This window comes from Anabrus simplex, chromosome 6 (assembly GCF_040414725.1).
Source record: "Anabrus simplex isolate iqAnaSimp1 chromosome 6, ASM4041472v1, whole genome shotgun sequence".
NCBI classification, from domain to species: Eukaryota; Metazoa; Arthropoda; class Insecta; order Orthoptera; family Tettigoniidae; genus Anabrus; species Anabrus simplex.
In genome coordinates, this window is record NC_090270.1 from 335951265 (window position 1) to 335968908 (window position 17644).

Genomic DNA, 17644 nt, shown 5'->3' on the forward strand with positions numbered 1-17644 from the left:
TTTCTAATTGTGTAGTTCGTCAATATGGAAATGAAGATTATAGATTACGATAATAATTTTGTGTGGCTATTTCTAGCCGAGTGCAGCCCTTGTAAGGCAGACCCTCCGATGAGGGTGGGCGGCATCTGCCGTGTGTAGGTAACTGTGTGTTATTGTAGTGGAGGATAGTGTTATGTGTGGTGTGTGAGTTGCAGGGATGTTGGGGACAGCACAAACGCCCAGCCCCCGGGCCACTGAAATTAACCAACTAAGGTTAAAATCCCCGACCCGGCCGGGAATCGAACCCGGGACCCTCTGAACCGAAGGCCAGTACGCTGACCATTCAGCCAACGAGTCGGACATTCGTCATAGTTAAGGTCTACAGCATTCTGATTTTAGATCAAACAAACTGTAAGAATAACCTACTGCTGTAGTACTTAAAAGGGTTTCTTTTAATTATACCGAAGAATACTGCAAACGAACATGCCAAAACATCTCAAATGACGAAATTTACGCGCATTTTTAACCCCGGAGGTTGTCTCCGTGCGCGACTAGTAACGTAATAATTTTCGCGTGACTAGACAAGAGTTAAATACTAATTACTATCAGTTGCCAGAAAGAGGCGCGTTATCACGTGACAGAGAATGTTGGTCACTAGCAGAGCTCAGGGAGTACATCCAACGTGAGAACTAACATTATACTCTATTTCCCTCATTCATTCACCACCGCCAACTCATCAAGTTCAATTGTTTTTCCCCTGATAATTTTTATAAATCGCAAAATACTCGACGGAGTCACGTGCAAACATTCATTTCAATAAGAGAATTTTACACATAATTATGAGACCGAGAAGTGCTCTACATAAGTGAAAGAAGGGTAGCTACGCCGTAAGAAGGGGCCGTCTTAAGGTTACCAGATGTTGGGTCCCAACCGCGGCAGCCAGCTTAAGGATTCCCCTGGCGCTCGTCATCATTCACCGACAGAGACAAAACGACGCTTTTAAGATTGTTTCAGAATCTACGAAGCTATGTTAATAATATTCACTCAGTGAAAATGGGAATACAGGAGCTACAATTTGATATCCTGTTCGTTACTCTACGTTGCGTATTACCGGAGCACATTTTGAGAAGGGGTTGTTTTACCCCCACTGCTAGCACCAGGGCATCTCGCCTATATAGTAAGGGGCTGAGGAAAGGACACCACCAGTTCATTTTCAGTACAACGCCAGTTCGTCGTGATTTGTGTGTGAGTCTTTTATGAAGAAATCATTCTGTAATGTGAGCAGTGTAATGCAGTGATGTATTCAAGTCTGTGAATGTATGTGGAAATAACCACAATCTGAGTAAGTTGTTGGCGCGTACAGTGTGCCGCTAACAAATATAGTAGGAACGGTACAAAACCGTGATGATCGCTGTCCGTGTGTCGAAGAGGTCGTGCATCGAGCCTCATATATGCCTAAACTAATACGGCTCAATTAACATAAACAGGCACGTATTTAACTAAGATGATGATGATGATGATGATGATGATGATGATGATGATGATGATGCTTGTTGTTTAAAGGGGCCTAACATCGAAGGTCATCGGCCCCCGTATTTAACTAAGTGCGTGGAGCGAGTGTACTCGATATGAATGTGAAATATAAGGAAGGGAAATGAACAGCTCATTGTCGGCATGATTAAGGGCAGTGCCACATTAGATCGATCCCTAACGCAGTAGAGAGCTCGACTTACGTATGACTAAGTGCCTGAATTATTGCTGTGTAATACGAGAGTGCTAACACATTAGTAGCCTAACCAGTGACATTTCTAAGTGAACCAGTGGAGCTTCAGGACTTAGAGTAGCTGTCACTTAAGGAGATAGGTGGATGAGAAGGGAATAATGTCGGGCTTCAGGGACACAACCGACGTTAGGTTGGGATGCTTGTGTCATTAAGCAGACCCAACCATATATCTAATCTGTGAGGTGCAATATAAACTAATGCATTCACATGAGACAACTTCCCCTCATTTACATAAGGAGTCTACAAGAACGTCGGAGTGAACGAGGTATCTAGCTGCCTACCGGAATTTCGCCCCGTGTAGCAAAGGAAACGAGACATCTAACTGCCTGTCAGAATTTCGCCTGGTGTAGCAGAGATCGTCTGGAACTTCGCACGAGATCAAGTCGTCATGTTCGTGACTTGCCAGTTGGTCACCAAAGTACTTCACATCTCTGAAGACATCATGCAGATCGAATAAACACATGGATGTGCCTTCCTGTAATGATGTGTTCGTGGTTTATCCCGAAGGATGAGTACATTTCCAAGTATTTGTGGCCTTAAAAGTCGTTTTCTATTGTAAATATAGAGTAAATTTGCATGTAGTTGTAACGTAGATCGCCTATATGTTATTTCAGAGGGATAACAATAATTTCATTTTATTTTTGAGTTTTTTTCATGGAATACCTTCATCAGGGTTTGGAATAACCATATTTTACTTTCATATTTATAAGGGGTTTTGGTAATGCATGACGTAATTCAAAGGACCTTAGATTAAGCGTGAAGCGCTGTCGAGTAAAGAGGGCTTAAATATTCTGTAAAAATGACTCCAGTTATCATCTTCTCTATAGCAAATATCAGTCATCAAAGATCTCTCAGTAATTGATTCGTTTTCACTTCACACTTGGTAGGGAGTCCTCCTAACTAGTAATTAAGGCTGCTGAAACAACAGATGGATACATGACATTGGGGTATATATATCGTCGAATTATTTAGCTCGTGAGTGCGTGATGGGCCCGTATGGCAGGGGTTCATCATTAAATAGCATTGTATTCGAGGTACCGAGAGGAGGAACGAGGTAACTAGACAGGCTGTAGCCCTAATGAAGATTGTGAAGTAGAAATGTAACGTTTCCCCTGGAGTCTGTTATTAGGCTACTATGCGCGAAGTGGATACCGTGCTACGAAGATGACGATTACGGCCGGATTTAGATCCGATATTTAATGTGCTGCCATTGTGGCCAGGAAAGAAAGAAGTGAGATTATTTGCCGTGAAGCAATTGTATGAGAAGACCCAGTGGCCGCTATTTCGAAGTAGGCCGTGGGCGATTCACAGCTGGGTGATTTACGAGCCCGTCAGAGGAGACGAAGTAAAGGTTTACTCCATTGAAAGGGAAAATAATACAAGTAGTTGGTTCATTCCTCTCGGCACAGCGATTACGTGCGCCAATTTAAATATTACCAACGTCGCATAGATTCCAATGTGCATTAAAGGAAGGGTCCCTCCAATTTCTTTCCTTAATTATTTACAGCGTGCAGGGAATTCCAGGTTAAATATACCCCGTCTCAGAAAATCCCGAGTTTATTCCAGGAGACAGTGAAAGCTTCTACTCACTGCCACCAGCAACAGATGATTTGTACCATCTGTGACTCATCGTGCGTTTGAAATGTATTTGTTCTTGCCCATCTCTTGAAGGAAGTACTATGAAACTCTGTTTATGTTAGGGTCCACAGGTAGCAACGTTGTGTAAATAATGTCGTGTTATGCGTATTGATAAAAATCCTAATGAAGCGAGCGTGTGTATTATATTGCATATTCAGCAATGATTAATTTAGGGAAGTGTTGTGATACGACTTTCAAAAGTTCCAAAAAAATTTACTCACAGAAACATACGTTCGCTTCAGTTCATAGGATATCGTAACTTGATATAATTTGAATATATTAATTCTAAACAGGTAAACAGAACTACAGCAGGGAATGTCCATACTAATTAAACGTGTGCGCAAAGTTATAAGTGTAAATGATTCGAGAGGAGACGCCTCTCTAAGTTTGAAATAGTGTAAATAATTCAGGATGAAAGGCTTCTTTGAATTTGAAATAATTTAACGTCGAATGAGGTGTTTTCTGCTAGTTGTTTTACGTCGCACTGACACAGATAGGTCTTATGGCGACGATGGGACAGGAAAGGGCTAGGAGTGGGAAGGAAGCGGCCGTGGCCTTAATTAAGATACAGCCCCAGCATTTGCCTGGTGTGAAAATGGGAAACCACGGAAAACCATCTTCAGGGCTGCCGACAGTGGGGTTCGAACCTACTATCTCCCGAATACTGGCCGCACTTAAGCGACTACAGCTATCGGGCTCGGTGGAATGAGCTGTAGAGACAGACTAACGAACATTCACGACGTCTAGATCAATCTAAATAATATTTGTAAAGTGCGTTGTTTGGCATATCCATGTTAATAAGATGTGTTTCAATAGTATAGTAAAATTGTTATACAAGATATTGTTTCTCTTCTCATTAGTAATGAACTAGTGTTCCTCTCATAATTAATATTCCCCTACTAGAGATTATTAGAAAATTATAGCCCCATCGGACGCTCCAGTCAGACCCGAATGCTATACCGACTCAGTTAGCGAATCATTCTAGTAGGGGAAGGTGAGACTTCGATGACCGGGCTGAGTTCGAAGCTCATCGGAGGTGCTCCATTCTAATGTCATATTCATGGACCACGGTAACTTGTTTATGTACTGAAGCCTCGGCAGGTACAGTGCCGAGTATGCGAATAGCCAAACGCGGGCCTTCACAGTTTCCTAAATACGTGTCAACAAGCGACTAGGGCGTTCACTTCTACCGAGTTCTATTTTGACGCAGTATAACATAATTATAACGGATACGCATTCTGGCATTGTATGCACTGGTAGGTACACGAATGAGTGGTTTAAGCACAGAAACTGACGGCTACTGTAGGTACATGTATCTGGATACTAGAGGCGTGCATTATTCGAACTCGAGACGAGGCAAGATGAGCCTTGCTGCATATGCAACCACCATTACGCATGAGTGAAATGTGTAATCTAAAGTGCTTCAGTTTGCTCCAGTTCTTTCGACAGGTAGGTGTACATCGTTATCAGACCCCGTATTCAATAACATATGACCACTGTTTGTGTTTACCGATATTTTTGTGACGAAGGAAATAACTCCTTACAATGTTATAGAATATTCGCGTCATAATTTATATGACGGTGCCATGTGAAATTGTCTATAGCTGTACGCGACAACTTCAAGACGATGTCCGAAACGCAACGTAAGTCGTGGATGTTGGTTATTTTAAAGAGATGTCACATAGCACAGCCCACTGTGTTGCTTATTCAAAAGAAGTAAAATAATTCTGGGATGATCCGTCAAAAATAATTCTGGGATGATCCGTCACTTAGAAACGTATATCAATGAAGGGGAATCGTCACAGTACACCTATGGTCCGGTCTGAATCACAAGAAGCTACCCTGCCGACAACGATTGTAAGGCACCCGGGTAGGTTTGCATCCTAATAACAATTAACAAATTATACAGGTTATTCAGCTAAGAAGTCCACCTGACATACCTCGTGAACAGTTTAAGATTCGTTATGATATTAAGGAGCTCATAGTTCAACATGCAGTGCTTTCCTGGGCTTTTGACAAAATTTATCGTCACACACTTTTCCATATGAGAACTGCTGATGGTAACTATCAAGCTTACACTCGTAGTTACTGGTAGTGATGGGCAACGCTCTCGCTCGAGACTGAAGTCGCAGATCTCGAGACTCTCGAGACCGATTCTCCTGCAGTGCGAGCTGTGCGACGTACTTGTAACTACGAGTGTAAACTTGATAGTATATCAGCAGCAGCCATTGCGTGAAATAACGTTCTAATGTGGAAACGTGAGAGCCAATACATTTTGTCAAAAGCCCGGAAAAGTACTGCATGTTTAACTATGAACCCCTTAATACCATTAACGAAAGTCAAAACAGAATGTCAGTTTCTTAAACTGTTCACGAATTATTTGGGGTGGACATCTTAGCTGAATAACCCTGCATAATTTGTGAATAACTGCAGATAGGATGTACACCTACTAGGATACTGGAGACGTGCATTATTCAAACTTGAGACGGGAAAATAATGATGTGCTTTGCTACATATGCAACCACCATTACACATGAGTGGAACGTGTAGTCTAAAATTCCCGAGTTTGCTCCAATTATTTCGACAGGGGTGATGGGCAGCGCTCTCGAGACGATTCTCGTGTGCCAGGACCTTTGTGACTTCCCAGAAACTACGAGCGCAAGCTTCATAGTATATCATCAGCAGTTCTCATATTGGAAACGTGTGTGACGATAAATTTTGTCAAAAGCCTAGGAAAGCACTTCGTGTTGAACTATGAGTTCCTTAATACCATTAACGAAAGTGAGAACAGAATGTCAGTATTTTAAACTGTTCAAGAGTTATTTCAGGTGGACTTCTTGGCTGAATAACCCGTATAATTTGTTAATAACTGTACATAGGATGTAAATCTACCTGGATACCTCGCAGTCGTTGTCGACAGGGTAGCTTCTTGTCAATGCAGACCGGGCCGGGGGTGTTCTGCGACTATTCCTCTTCATTGATACGCGTTTTTAAGTGCCGGATCATCCCAGAAGTATTTCTGCCGACATAATTTTACTTCTTTTGAACAAGCAACACAGCGGGCTGTGCTATGTGACATCTCTTCAAAATAACAGACATCCACGACTTACGTTGCGTTTCGGACATCGTCTTCAAGTTGTCGCGTGCAACTAGACACAATTACACATTGCACCGTCATATATCGATGTACCTTATTATGACGCGAATAATCTATAACATTGTAAGGAATTATTTCCTTCGTCACCAAAATATTGGTAAACACAAGCAGTAGTCATATTATATTGAATATGGGGTCTGATAACGATGTACACCTACCTGTTGAAAGAATTGGAGCAAACTGAAGCATTTTAGATCACACATTCCACTCATGCGTAATGGTTGTTGCATATGCACCAAGGCGCATCTTGCATCGTCTCGAGTTCGAATAATGCACGCCTCTAGTATCCAGGTACCCTACAGCAGCCCTCAGTTTCTGTACTTAGCCTATTTATTCGTGTACCTACCAGTACATACAATGTCAGAATGCGTATCATTTATAATTATGTTATATTGCGTCAAAATAGACCTCGATATAAATGAACACCCTAGTAGCTTGTTGACCCATTTACGGAATGGAGAAGGTGCGTGGATTGCTATTCGCATATTCGGCACAAACAGCATACAGCTCCGACTACCTGTAGGCCTACAACACGCTGCTCGCCACACACTGCGGGGACAACGCTCTCGAGATCTCTCGAAATAGTGCTTGTGCTAGTCTCGAGATCTCGTCTCAGACTGCCCATCACTAGTTACTGGGACGTCGCACAGCTCGCAGCACACAAGAATCGGTCTCGAGAGCGTTTCCCATCACCCCTGCTGAAAGAATTGGAGCACGGTCGGGCATTTTAGATTACACGTTCCACTCATGTGTAATGTGGGTTGCATATGTAGCAAAGCACATCTTTCCAGTCTCGGTTTCGAATAATGCACGCCTCTAGTATCCAAGTAGGTGTACATCCTATCAGTAGTATAATTGGACAGTTCTGCGGCCTCCTCCCGCGGGAAATTTGAACTCTGGCGGGAAATTTGAATTTTGGCGCGAGATTTGAATTTGTAAACAAAGCCACGTGCTTTTTGACAGCTGTCATCGACAACAACGCATCGCTAACCTCACTGCTGCCATCTTGACGGGCCTAAACCTCAGTAGTGCCAACTTAACCTAACTAGCGTGAGGTAAACAAAGCCACGTGTTTTTTGACAGCCACGTGCTTTTTGACAGACAACAACGCATCGCTAACCTCAGTACTGCCATCTTGACGGGCCTAAACCTCAGTAGTACCAACTTAACCTAACTAGCGCGAGGTAAACAAAGCCACGTGTTTTTTGACAGACAACAACGCATCGCTAACCTCAGTACTGCCATCTTGACGGGCCTAAACCTCAGTAGTGCCAACTTAACCTAACTAGCGCGTGGTAAACAAAGCCACGTGCTTTTTTGACAGCTGTCATCCGCCATCTTTAAACCACAGAGCACTGTGCTGCCCTCTTTATCGCAGTAGCTGCAAATACGTCACCCGTCATCCGCAGTGCTGCCATCTTGACGGGTCTAAACCTTAGTGCTACCAACTTAACCTAACTAGCGCGAGGTAAACAAAGCCACGTGTTTTTTGACAGCTGTCATCCGCCATCTTTAATCTATAGAGCACAGTGCTGCCCTCTTTAGCTACTTACCTTTGAAATGTGGTGGCGGATAATTTGAAAAATGCTTTTTGACAGCAGCCATCTTTGTGCACCGTGCTGCCCTCTTTAGCTAGATACCTGTGGTGGCACGCAATTCCACATGACAGCAGCCATCTTTAATCAAGAGAACACCGTGCTGCCCTCTATGTGGTGGCGGCAAATTCTACATGCTCTTGTTTGGAAACAAACACACGCGCTTTTTTGACAGCCGTCATCCGCCATCTTTAATCAACAGAGCACAGTGCTGCCATCTTTAGCTAGATACCTTTGAAATGTGGTGGCGGCAAATTCCACGTGCTCTTGTTTGGAAACAAAGCCATGTGCTTTTTTGACAGCTGTCATCCGCCATCTTTAATCAACAGAGCACCGTGCTGCTATCATGCGGGCAATTTCGTCAGCTGTCATCCACCATCTTTAATCCACAGAACACCGTGCTGCCCTCTTTATGGCTACTACCTTAAGCACGTAGTAGCGGGCAATTTGAAAAGTTCTGTTAGCTATCATCCGCCATCTTTAATCAAGAGAGCACCGTGCTGCCATCTTTAGCTAGATACCTTTGAAATGTGGTGGCGGCAAATTGAAAAATTTCACGTGCTCTTGTTTGGAAACAAACTCACGTGCTTTTTTGACAGCTACCATCCGCCATCTTTAATCAACAGAGCATAGTGCTGCCCTCTTTAGTTTGAAATGTGGTGGCGGCAAATTCCACGTGCTCTTGTTTGGAAACAAAGCCATGTGCTTTTTTGACAGGTGTCATCTGCCATCTTTAATCAACAGAGCACCGTGCTGCTATCATGCGGGTAATTTCGTCAGCTGTCTTACGCCATCTTTAATCTACAGAGAACAGTGCTGCACTCTATGTGGTGGTGGTAAATTCCACGTACTCTTGTTTGGAAACAAATTCTATGTGCTCTTCAGCTGTCATCCACCATCTTTAATCAAGAGAGCACCGTGCTGCCCTCTTTGTGGTGGCGGATAATTTGAAAAATTCTTTTCGACAAGCAGCCATCTTTAATCCAGAGAGAACAGTGCTGCCCTCTTTAGCTACTTACCTTTGAGGCGGTTAATTTGAAAAATTCTTTTCGACAAGCAGCCATCTTTAATCCAGAGAGAACAGTGCTGCCCTCTTTAGCTACTTACCTTTGAGGCAGTTAATTTGAAAAATTCTATTTAACAAGCTGCCATCTTTAGTGAAAAGAGCATCGTGGTGCTATCTTGCGAATAATATTTTACGTCACAGCTGTCATCCACCATCTTGCATTGCTAACCTCAGTGTTGCCCTCTTTAGCTACTTACCTTTGAAAAAAATCTATTTGACAAGCTGTCACCCGCCATCTTGCATCGCAAACCTCAGTGCTGCACTCTATGTGGTGGCGGATAACTTGAAAAAATCTTTTTGACAAGCAGCCATCTTTAATCAACAGAGCACCGTGCTGACATCTTTAGCTACCACCATCTTACATCGCTTACCTCGCTGCTGCACTCTATGTGGTGGCGGTAAATTCGAACAAGTTTAATCACGCATCGGGAAAGCTAGAGTAAGCACGTGCTGCAGTGATGACGTCATCATGCATGTTTAGACTTGTCCGTTTTCTTAAGAGTAAGTCGGTGTAAAGGAATGTGGTAGCGGTAAATTCGAACAAGTTTAAACATGCATCGGGAAAGCTAGAGTAAGCACGTGCTGTTGTGATGACGTCATTGTGCATGTTTAGACCTGATCGTTTTCCTTAAGAGTAAGTCGGTGTAAAGCAATGCAATAAGTACAACATTTTTTGAATGCGATCAAATATTTATTTACAAATGTACTACAACAGTGTTCGTTTTCGCTGCTGACAAGGTTGGTGTGCTTCTTAACAACGTATGCTTCTGAAATGCCTCCTGCAACATTCAAATTAAACAAAACATTTAGAAATATATTATACTAAGTATGTTATGCTTTACAGAGAAGATCATATACTTCTTACCTTGCTGTTATTCCTTTTCGGAATCATCATCATCATCATGAGGTACTAGAGAAAGTTCATTCATACACTGTGTACAGTGTTCACTCCTCGGATTTGGTCCATCCCAATCATCATCACCATTTTCTCCCCGATGCTTGTAATGTCGTTCACAAGTTCTGCATAAAGCTACTTCGATCGACATCTTACTGTGTAGAGGAAGGATGTCCCAAAAATTATGTACGTAAGAGGCAGCGTACGTATATAAAAATCCTGGTGGTAAGTATTGAATAAGATGTTTCGGCATCGACGATCAATGTTTATAGAACATCTTAATAGCCTCACTCACTCGTGAAACATAAATAAGATGTTGCGTATGAGCATGCAAACAGCATGCACATTTACAGTTTTGTTCCATAGCGTACGATCTCGAAGCACACACTAATGAAAATGATAAAGATCTATTCTTATTTATAGTCTCGTAACAATATTCGTTAGCGGATGGTAAGTAACATCACTCATATGAATAATAAGACAATAGGCTGCTGTGTTAGCAGGAATGTTTTCAGATGTTTCAAATTCTAAACGAATATCAACTGGAGATTCTTTTATAGATTCCTCATGATAAGAGCAGTCTATAACTACAACCGGAGCTTTATTTTTAAATTCTTGAGGTGTAAATAGCGGACGATCTTCTTTCTGATAATACGATGATTGAAATTTACAAAACATGTCATAGAGCATCCCAAACTTAGTTTTCTCAAAGTTAATGTCGATGTATTCGTAGGGATACGTAATTCCGTTGAGATATAGTCTAACGTGTCTTAATTTACAGTGATCAAACAGTGAGCAATCTTTTTGGTGATTGAATTTACGATTAGTTTGAAATCCAAAAATAATGTACAAGAGCTTCTCAGTAAAACGTGATGTTTTAACAGCCCAGCTATGCTTGTTTGTAGGTGGTAACACAGGATATTCATGCAGCTCCCAACTTCTAAAACGTATAGGTAATGGTGTATCATTTTCTACAATCTTGAGCAATCGAAGTTTTTCACGATCAGATAAGATTACATGTGGAATCCGCCACAGTATACGATGCAGTGTTATTTTCGATTCTACTGGTGTTTCTACTGCTTTAAGAGAATTGTAATCACTTCGATCACGGATTAGAATAAGCTCTTGTTTTGCGTTGATTATAATACGTGTAAAGTCTTCTGCGAATCCAAAAATATGTTTCAGTGATAACATACCCGTAAAAGTTCCATCCTCATTAATCATCCAGTTGTTAGTAGCTTTTGGACACCATCCAGCCATCCGCAAAAGATTACTTTCTTCATCACAGAAAGAAGGGTAGAGTTTCATTGCACTTGTAATACCAACATTCTTCGTTCGATCTATTTCAACATTATTTACTTCATATCGCGCTTCAGAAAAGAGAAAAGCTAGAGCATGGTTGTTTAGTTGTGAAGTGCTTGGTCCAATTCCATCAGACTTTTCTAGTCGTCCTTCAATATAGAGGTAGCTTTCGTGTGGTAAGGTGTAAACACCTTGCTGATTAATAATAAAATGAATTTCATCATTGTTATTTAATCCAAACGTAAAAGGTCGATAGGAATGAAGCTCACTTCGTACTACACCTTCACGACTTTCTACTGTATTCGTAATGTCTAGAATTTCTTCCATTCTGTTGTAGTAGTGTATATCCTAAATCTTGGAGTATCTGCTTATGGGTATCTGTTAACTCGATGAGTCTCTGCACACATGTAGTATGTCTTCGGAATGTACACCGTGTTTTATATATGGTTTTCATACTGGTTTAAGATGTAGTTTGTAAGCTACGTACGCGTGCTGATCTAAATGAATAAGCTGATTATGTTTATTTACAAGTCTAAGAGTAATGTTGCTAATGTGTTTTACAGACACAGGATGATAAAGAACTACTGCTGGTTTCTCACAAATAGTATATCCACGTTCCTCTGTAACAATAAAGTCGTGCAGGACGTGCGAAGGTTGTAGATTACTATTCAAGTCTGTAATAATATTACAAGTAATGTTCACATTATAATCATCGAAGAGTTTTATAGGTTGATCAGACTCGTAACGTACGTTCGGTAGGAGCTCCCTCGATGAAAATCCAAGCAGTGGTCCAATCGAATCAGGTTGTGATTTGAAGTCAATCTTAAATGATGATTCAATAACACATTTATGTGTAATGTTGCTTATAGTGACTGAGAACTTGTAATTATGGTTACTAAACCTATCTTCCCCAAACTGATCAATTAACGTACTTTCAATATAGTCATGAATATCGTCTACTGTATAACTACCTGAGGGTAGTGTTAGCACATACTCATCGTAATAGAACTTGTTTAAACCATCACGCACATTATAGATTTTATTGTAGCTTTCAAACGATACTAGTCCAAGACTATGCGGCTGATAACCAGGTTCGATTGGTGTATTAAAATAGACGGTTGTTTCAGGTCCTTCTCCACGTACAGCAAACGTTCTTTCACTGTTCGTCATCACGTAGACACTAATGCACTTTCTCTACTGTCTGGGTTTGATATAAGAACATAAGACATAATCGTCCGCACATGCGTGTATTAAAGTTTTGCACACGGTTTTTATTGTAAACAATGTCTGCACTGCTTCCGAAATAACGTATGAGCTCAAAAGGAGGACGTAAATCTCCATAGCTATCAAAATACCATACTTTAGATTTACGTTTTACATAAGCAACGTAATGAGTTCCAGGTCCACGACTGTCGTCCAAGTTAATTACGGCACTTTCACGTTCACGTGGGCGCACTGGTAGTTGATCGCGCATATACACTCCTCGAAAATAATGAATTCCTAGTTGTTTAGCAAACGTAACAACTTCATCATGCGTTAGAGCTCGATATGGCAGTGCATTCAGTAGACGTTTTTTGGAGAAATGTAGATACCAAGCCCTTTCTTGTATGGCGCTAGCTTCATGTTCACACCTTTGCCTCGTAACGCAATTGCCTCCATCGTCTTGTTATGACGTTCACTCTATTTCAACTGTTGTTTCGCTTCTTCTACAGCTTTGACAGTTCTCGCTACAGCACTAGCACTACCTAGCAATGACCCTAAAGCTGCTAAGCCAGCAAACAGCGCAGGAAGAAATCCTCCTCGTTTTGGTACAGGAATAATTCGTGCAGGTTTACTAAATATTGCTCTGCACTTTGGAGAAATTCTCGCTCTTGCTGCGCGTAACGCCTTAGTAATAGCTACACTAGGATTGTATTCCCCTCGAATAGCTTTTTGCGCAGCCTTTATAACATCTTTCCATCCAACAGTTTTTACTTTCTTCTTCTTCTTCATGTCGTTTGGATATCGTTGTTTCACCATGCTGGACACGACTTTACTAGTCAAGAGCAAATCATAAACTAACCGTTGCCTCTTGTTTCGTTTAATATATATATATATATTACTATTACGTACTTTATGATTCAGTTATCATGAAGATTATAAAGCAGCAAGACACGCTACCTGTTACCGACATTGTACCACATCTCTTACCTAGTTCTTGTACAACTACAAGAAAACGTCATGGAACGTTGTTTCCTTTTACTGTTCGATGTATTATATCAGGTCCGTCGGGATGCGGTAAAACAAATCTTTTACTCACACTTATTACTTCTGTAAATGGTGTACGCTTCGAGAATATTTACGTTTTCGCAAAGTCACTCTATCAGCCGCTATATACTATTCTACAAACTGTAATGCACGATCTAGTTAAAGATGGAATAAGATATTTTAAATTTAATTCACATGAGCAAGTACCATCACCAGACGATGTGCTTCCTAATTCTCTTATGATCTTTGATGATGTCGCAACAGAACAGCAAAACGTTATTCGTGCATTCTTTAGTATGGGTCGGCATAAATATGTTGATTGCATCTTTTTGTGCCAAACCTATTCTCGTGTGCCTAAGCAGTTCATACGCGACAACGCAAATGTTATTGTGCTTTTTCGGCAAGATGAGCGCAACATGCGACATGTGTATAACGATCATGTTAACACTGATATGACATTCGATGACTTTAAACGTATGTGTGCTAAATGTTGGTCATTACACCGTTACAGCTTTTTAGTTATTGATAAAGAAAGTGATGTACAGCATGGACGATATCGCATGGGTTTCGATCATTTTATATGCATTAACACAGAATTACAGTAACTACTTGATTAAAAACCATCATCATGTTAACATCTAGCAAGGAGATCACAAAACATATCATCCAAGCTCGAAACAATATTTGACGGAAATTTAAAGAGCTTAAACGTATTCAAGCAGACACGGATTTATTTTTAAAAACACAACTAAGTACACCACTCAAAGAAATTTTTAATTCTACTTCATTACCGCAGTCTACTTCAAGTTTTGCTTCTATGCAAACATCATATCATAAAGAGAAGCATGAAGAAGAAAAGCATGAAGAAGATACGGAAGAGAAGAAGCAGGATGTAGATCAAGAAGAGGAAGAGGAAGATAAGGAAGAAGGAGAAGAAGAACTTAATGATATATCACCATCTAAGCGTGTTGAGCTTTTAACTACAGATGTTATTGCTTAAACACCTACTACATCGACGCAAAATCTACCATCTTTGTCTGAGGTTATGATTACACCAGAGTATCGCAATCAGTTTAGAACTTTTATTCAAGATACCTATGGATCTCTCTTTGCACCTTATATAGAAAAACTTTTTACAGGACAAACTGACACTACCTACGGTATTCGCTACGAAGATGACTGTTTCCGGATAGGAAATTCAAATGTTAAGATTAATAGCAACAAACTCATTGTAAAAGGTGTTACCTATAAACCTACGAAAGGACTCTTAGAACTTCTTTTCTCACGAATACCTGACAAGGATATAATTTTACAAGATGATCTTAAAAAACTATAAAGCAATACTTTTTGCTACTGACGCAACACGACGTAATTACAAGAGAACAGAAGCTGTAAATGCGAATAAGAGTTACAAGTATCGTGAGTTTATTTCTAAGCTGTTTCCGACTGCACGTAGTCTAGACGTTATCTACAAGCCTTTGTTGCCGTATGTGGATGTAAGATACGGGAATGACCCAAACTTACTTGTTGAACGATTACAACTTTTAAGAGCATCGCAAGAGGCTGGGCACACTGGTCACGGATCAGAAATTCAAGAAATAGAAAGAGAACTACGTTATGCCGGTATTATTTTGTAATGGCTCGTCAAGAGAAGATCTCACCTGTAAAGGTAAACATCGCACATGAGTTACATAAACCAGCACGTCGCACCTACTGTCGCAGACGCGTTATTACACGAGGAAAAGATGATCTCTGGCAAGCAGACTTAGTAGAAATGATTCCATATGCTTCTAGTAATAAGGGGTATAAGTGTCTACTTACTGTTAGCGATGTGTACTCGAAGTTTGCTTTTGCACAACCCGTGCGTTCTAAAACAGCAGCTCAAGTTAAAGAAGCATTTAAACATATTGTTGAAGAATCGAAACGCTGCCCAAGGCTTCTTCAAACTGATCAAGGTAAAGAGTTTTACAACAAGGATTTTTCTTCTTACCTCAAGTTACTTGGCATTCAACACTACTCTACGTTCAGCAATCTCAAGGCAAGTGTTGTAGAACGCTTTAATCGTACACTCAAAACAATGATGTGGCGAGAATTTACAGCGCAAGGTTCATATCGTTGGATTGATCTGCTACCTAGACTTTTATCTACCTACAACGATACACCTCATCGCACTATCGGAACAAAGCCACGTCTTGTTACAAAGAATACACCTCGTATAAATGCTATTCATCTTGTAATTAAAACAGCTGATCCACGTCGCCATCGCTTTAAAGAAGGTGATTTTGTTCGCATCAGCAAACACAAGTCTATCTTTGCAAAAGGATACACACCTAACTGGAGCACTGAAATTTTTCAAATCAGAAGTGTTTAGCTTACTAATCCAGTTACGTATTTACTTCGCGATCTCAGTGGACAGCCTATTGAAGGAGGATTCTACATCGAAGAACTGCAGAAAACAAAATATCCTGATCACTATTTAGTTGAACGTGTTATTCGACGTCGTGGCAATAAACTGTATGTTAAATGGCTTGGTTTTAATAACAGCTTTAATTCATGGATTAATAAAGAGGATGTACTTTAAATCTTATGTGTGTTTTCTTTTAATCCTCTACCTCTCCTTTCTTCTAAGTCACTAGGACATGCTGTAGGATTAAACAACACCTGTAATATGTTTTGACAATTCATATTTATTTTAGAATATATATATACATTTTTATCCTTTGTTTATTTTACGGTCTTTGTCACTCAGTTTTCGTTTTATTACACCAACAACAAGTGCTGCTATATTCTGAGCAGCTAAAGCACTAGGTAATAACACACACACACACACACACACACACACACACACACACACACACACACACACAGCATAACTGTACGAAGCAGATTTTAACAGCTACACGACATACTCTATGCAGGCAGCATGTAACTACGTGTCAGGCGAACGTGTTCTAGGGGCGCAGGGGAGATGAAGCACGAAGAAAAGAAGATCAATCACTCTATTGATGAGTCCACGCCCAACATGCTTCCTCATCTTTCTCCCAGCACGTTTCTTCACCTTTTCCTTGTTTACTCTCTCCACAGCCATGATAAGTGTTTATAAGCGAAGACAACTCGTTAGTTTTAGGTCCGTGATACAGTTTAATTAGTTGACATGTACGGCACTGTCTCACAGAAGGTCGGCTACCTAAACTCACGTGTTCATGATGTAAACTACACGTTTGAAGCTCTGACAAAACAGGATCTTGAGTCCACTCACGAGGCACCTTATCCCAAATCTTCTTTACAGCATTCGCAGCTACATTAACCAAAAATGCCTTTGGTAATGCATTTAACTCTTCTTCAGTAAAAGTGTTTAGTTTCTTTTTGCATGCATAAAACTTTACGATCGCCTTTTCAACTGCGTTACACTTAGTATCTGTTAGAAATGACATGATGTCTTTACTCTACAAATGTTTCTTTTACACTAAGGTTATTTCGACACTGCAATTTACATATGTTGTTCACTTCCCGGCATGCACTGCGACACAACCAATCAAAGAGCATGCATACATGTTGTAAAGACTGTTTACTTGTTTCTCTGCTATGCTCTTTCGGAAGAGTTTTAAATGATGGGCACCCTAATTCATGCATGTCGATAATTTCACATGATGATGGTAGAAAATCACGCAACCATTCTTTCTTTTCACAACCCTTTAAAAGAACAAGATCTGCTCTTGACAAATGCGCATTCATCATTAAAGGTAGAAAACGATAAGGTATTCCTTTTTCTCCCCACTTCAAACCTAAATTGTTTTCAATCCACTGAGTCTGCTTTTTATCTTCATCTGTTTGCAAACAGTAAGGAAACGGTGGACTAAATACTAAACTAACAAGTTTTGGAGCCCACAACACACTGCAATCTAACACAGCCACCTCTTTAAACACAAATTTGTTTCCGTTTACTTTAAAGCCTTGCACATCAACTACTAATGTTTTCGTC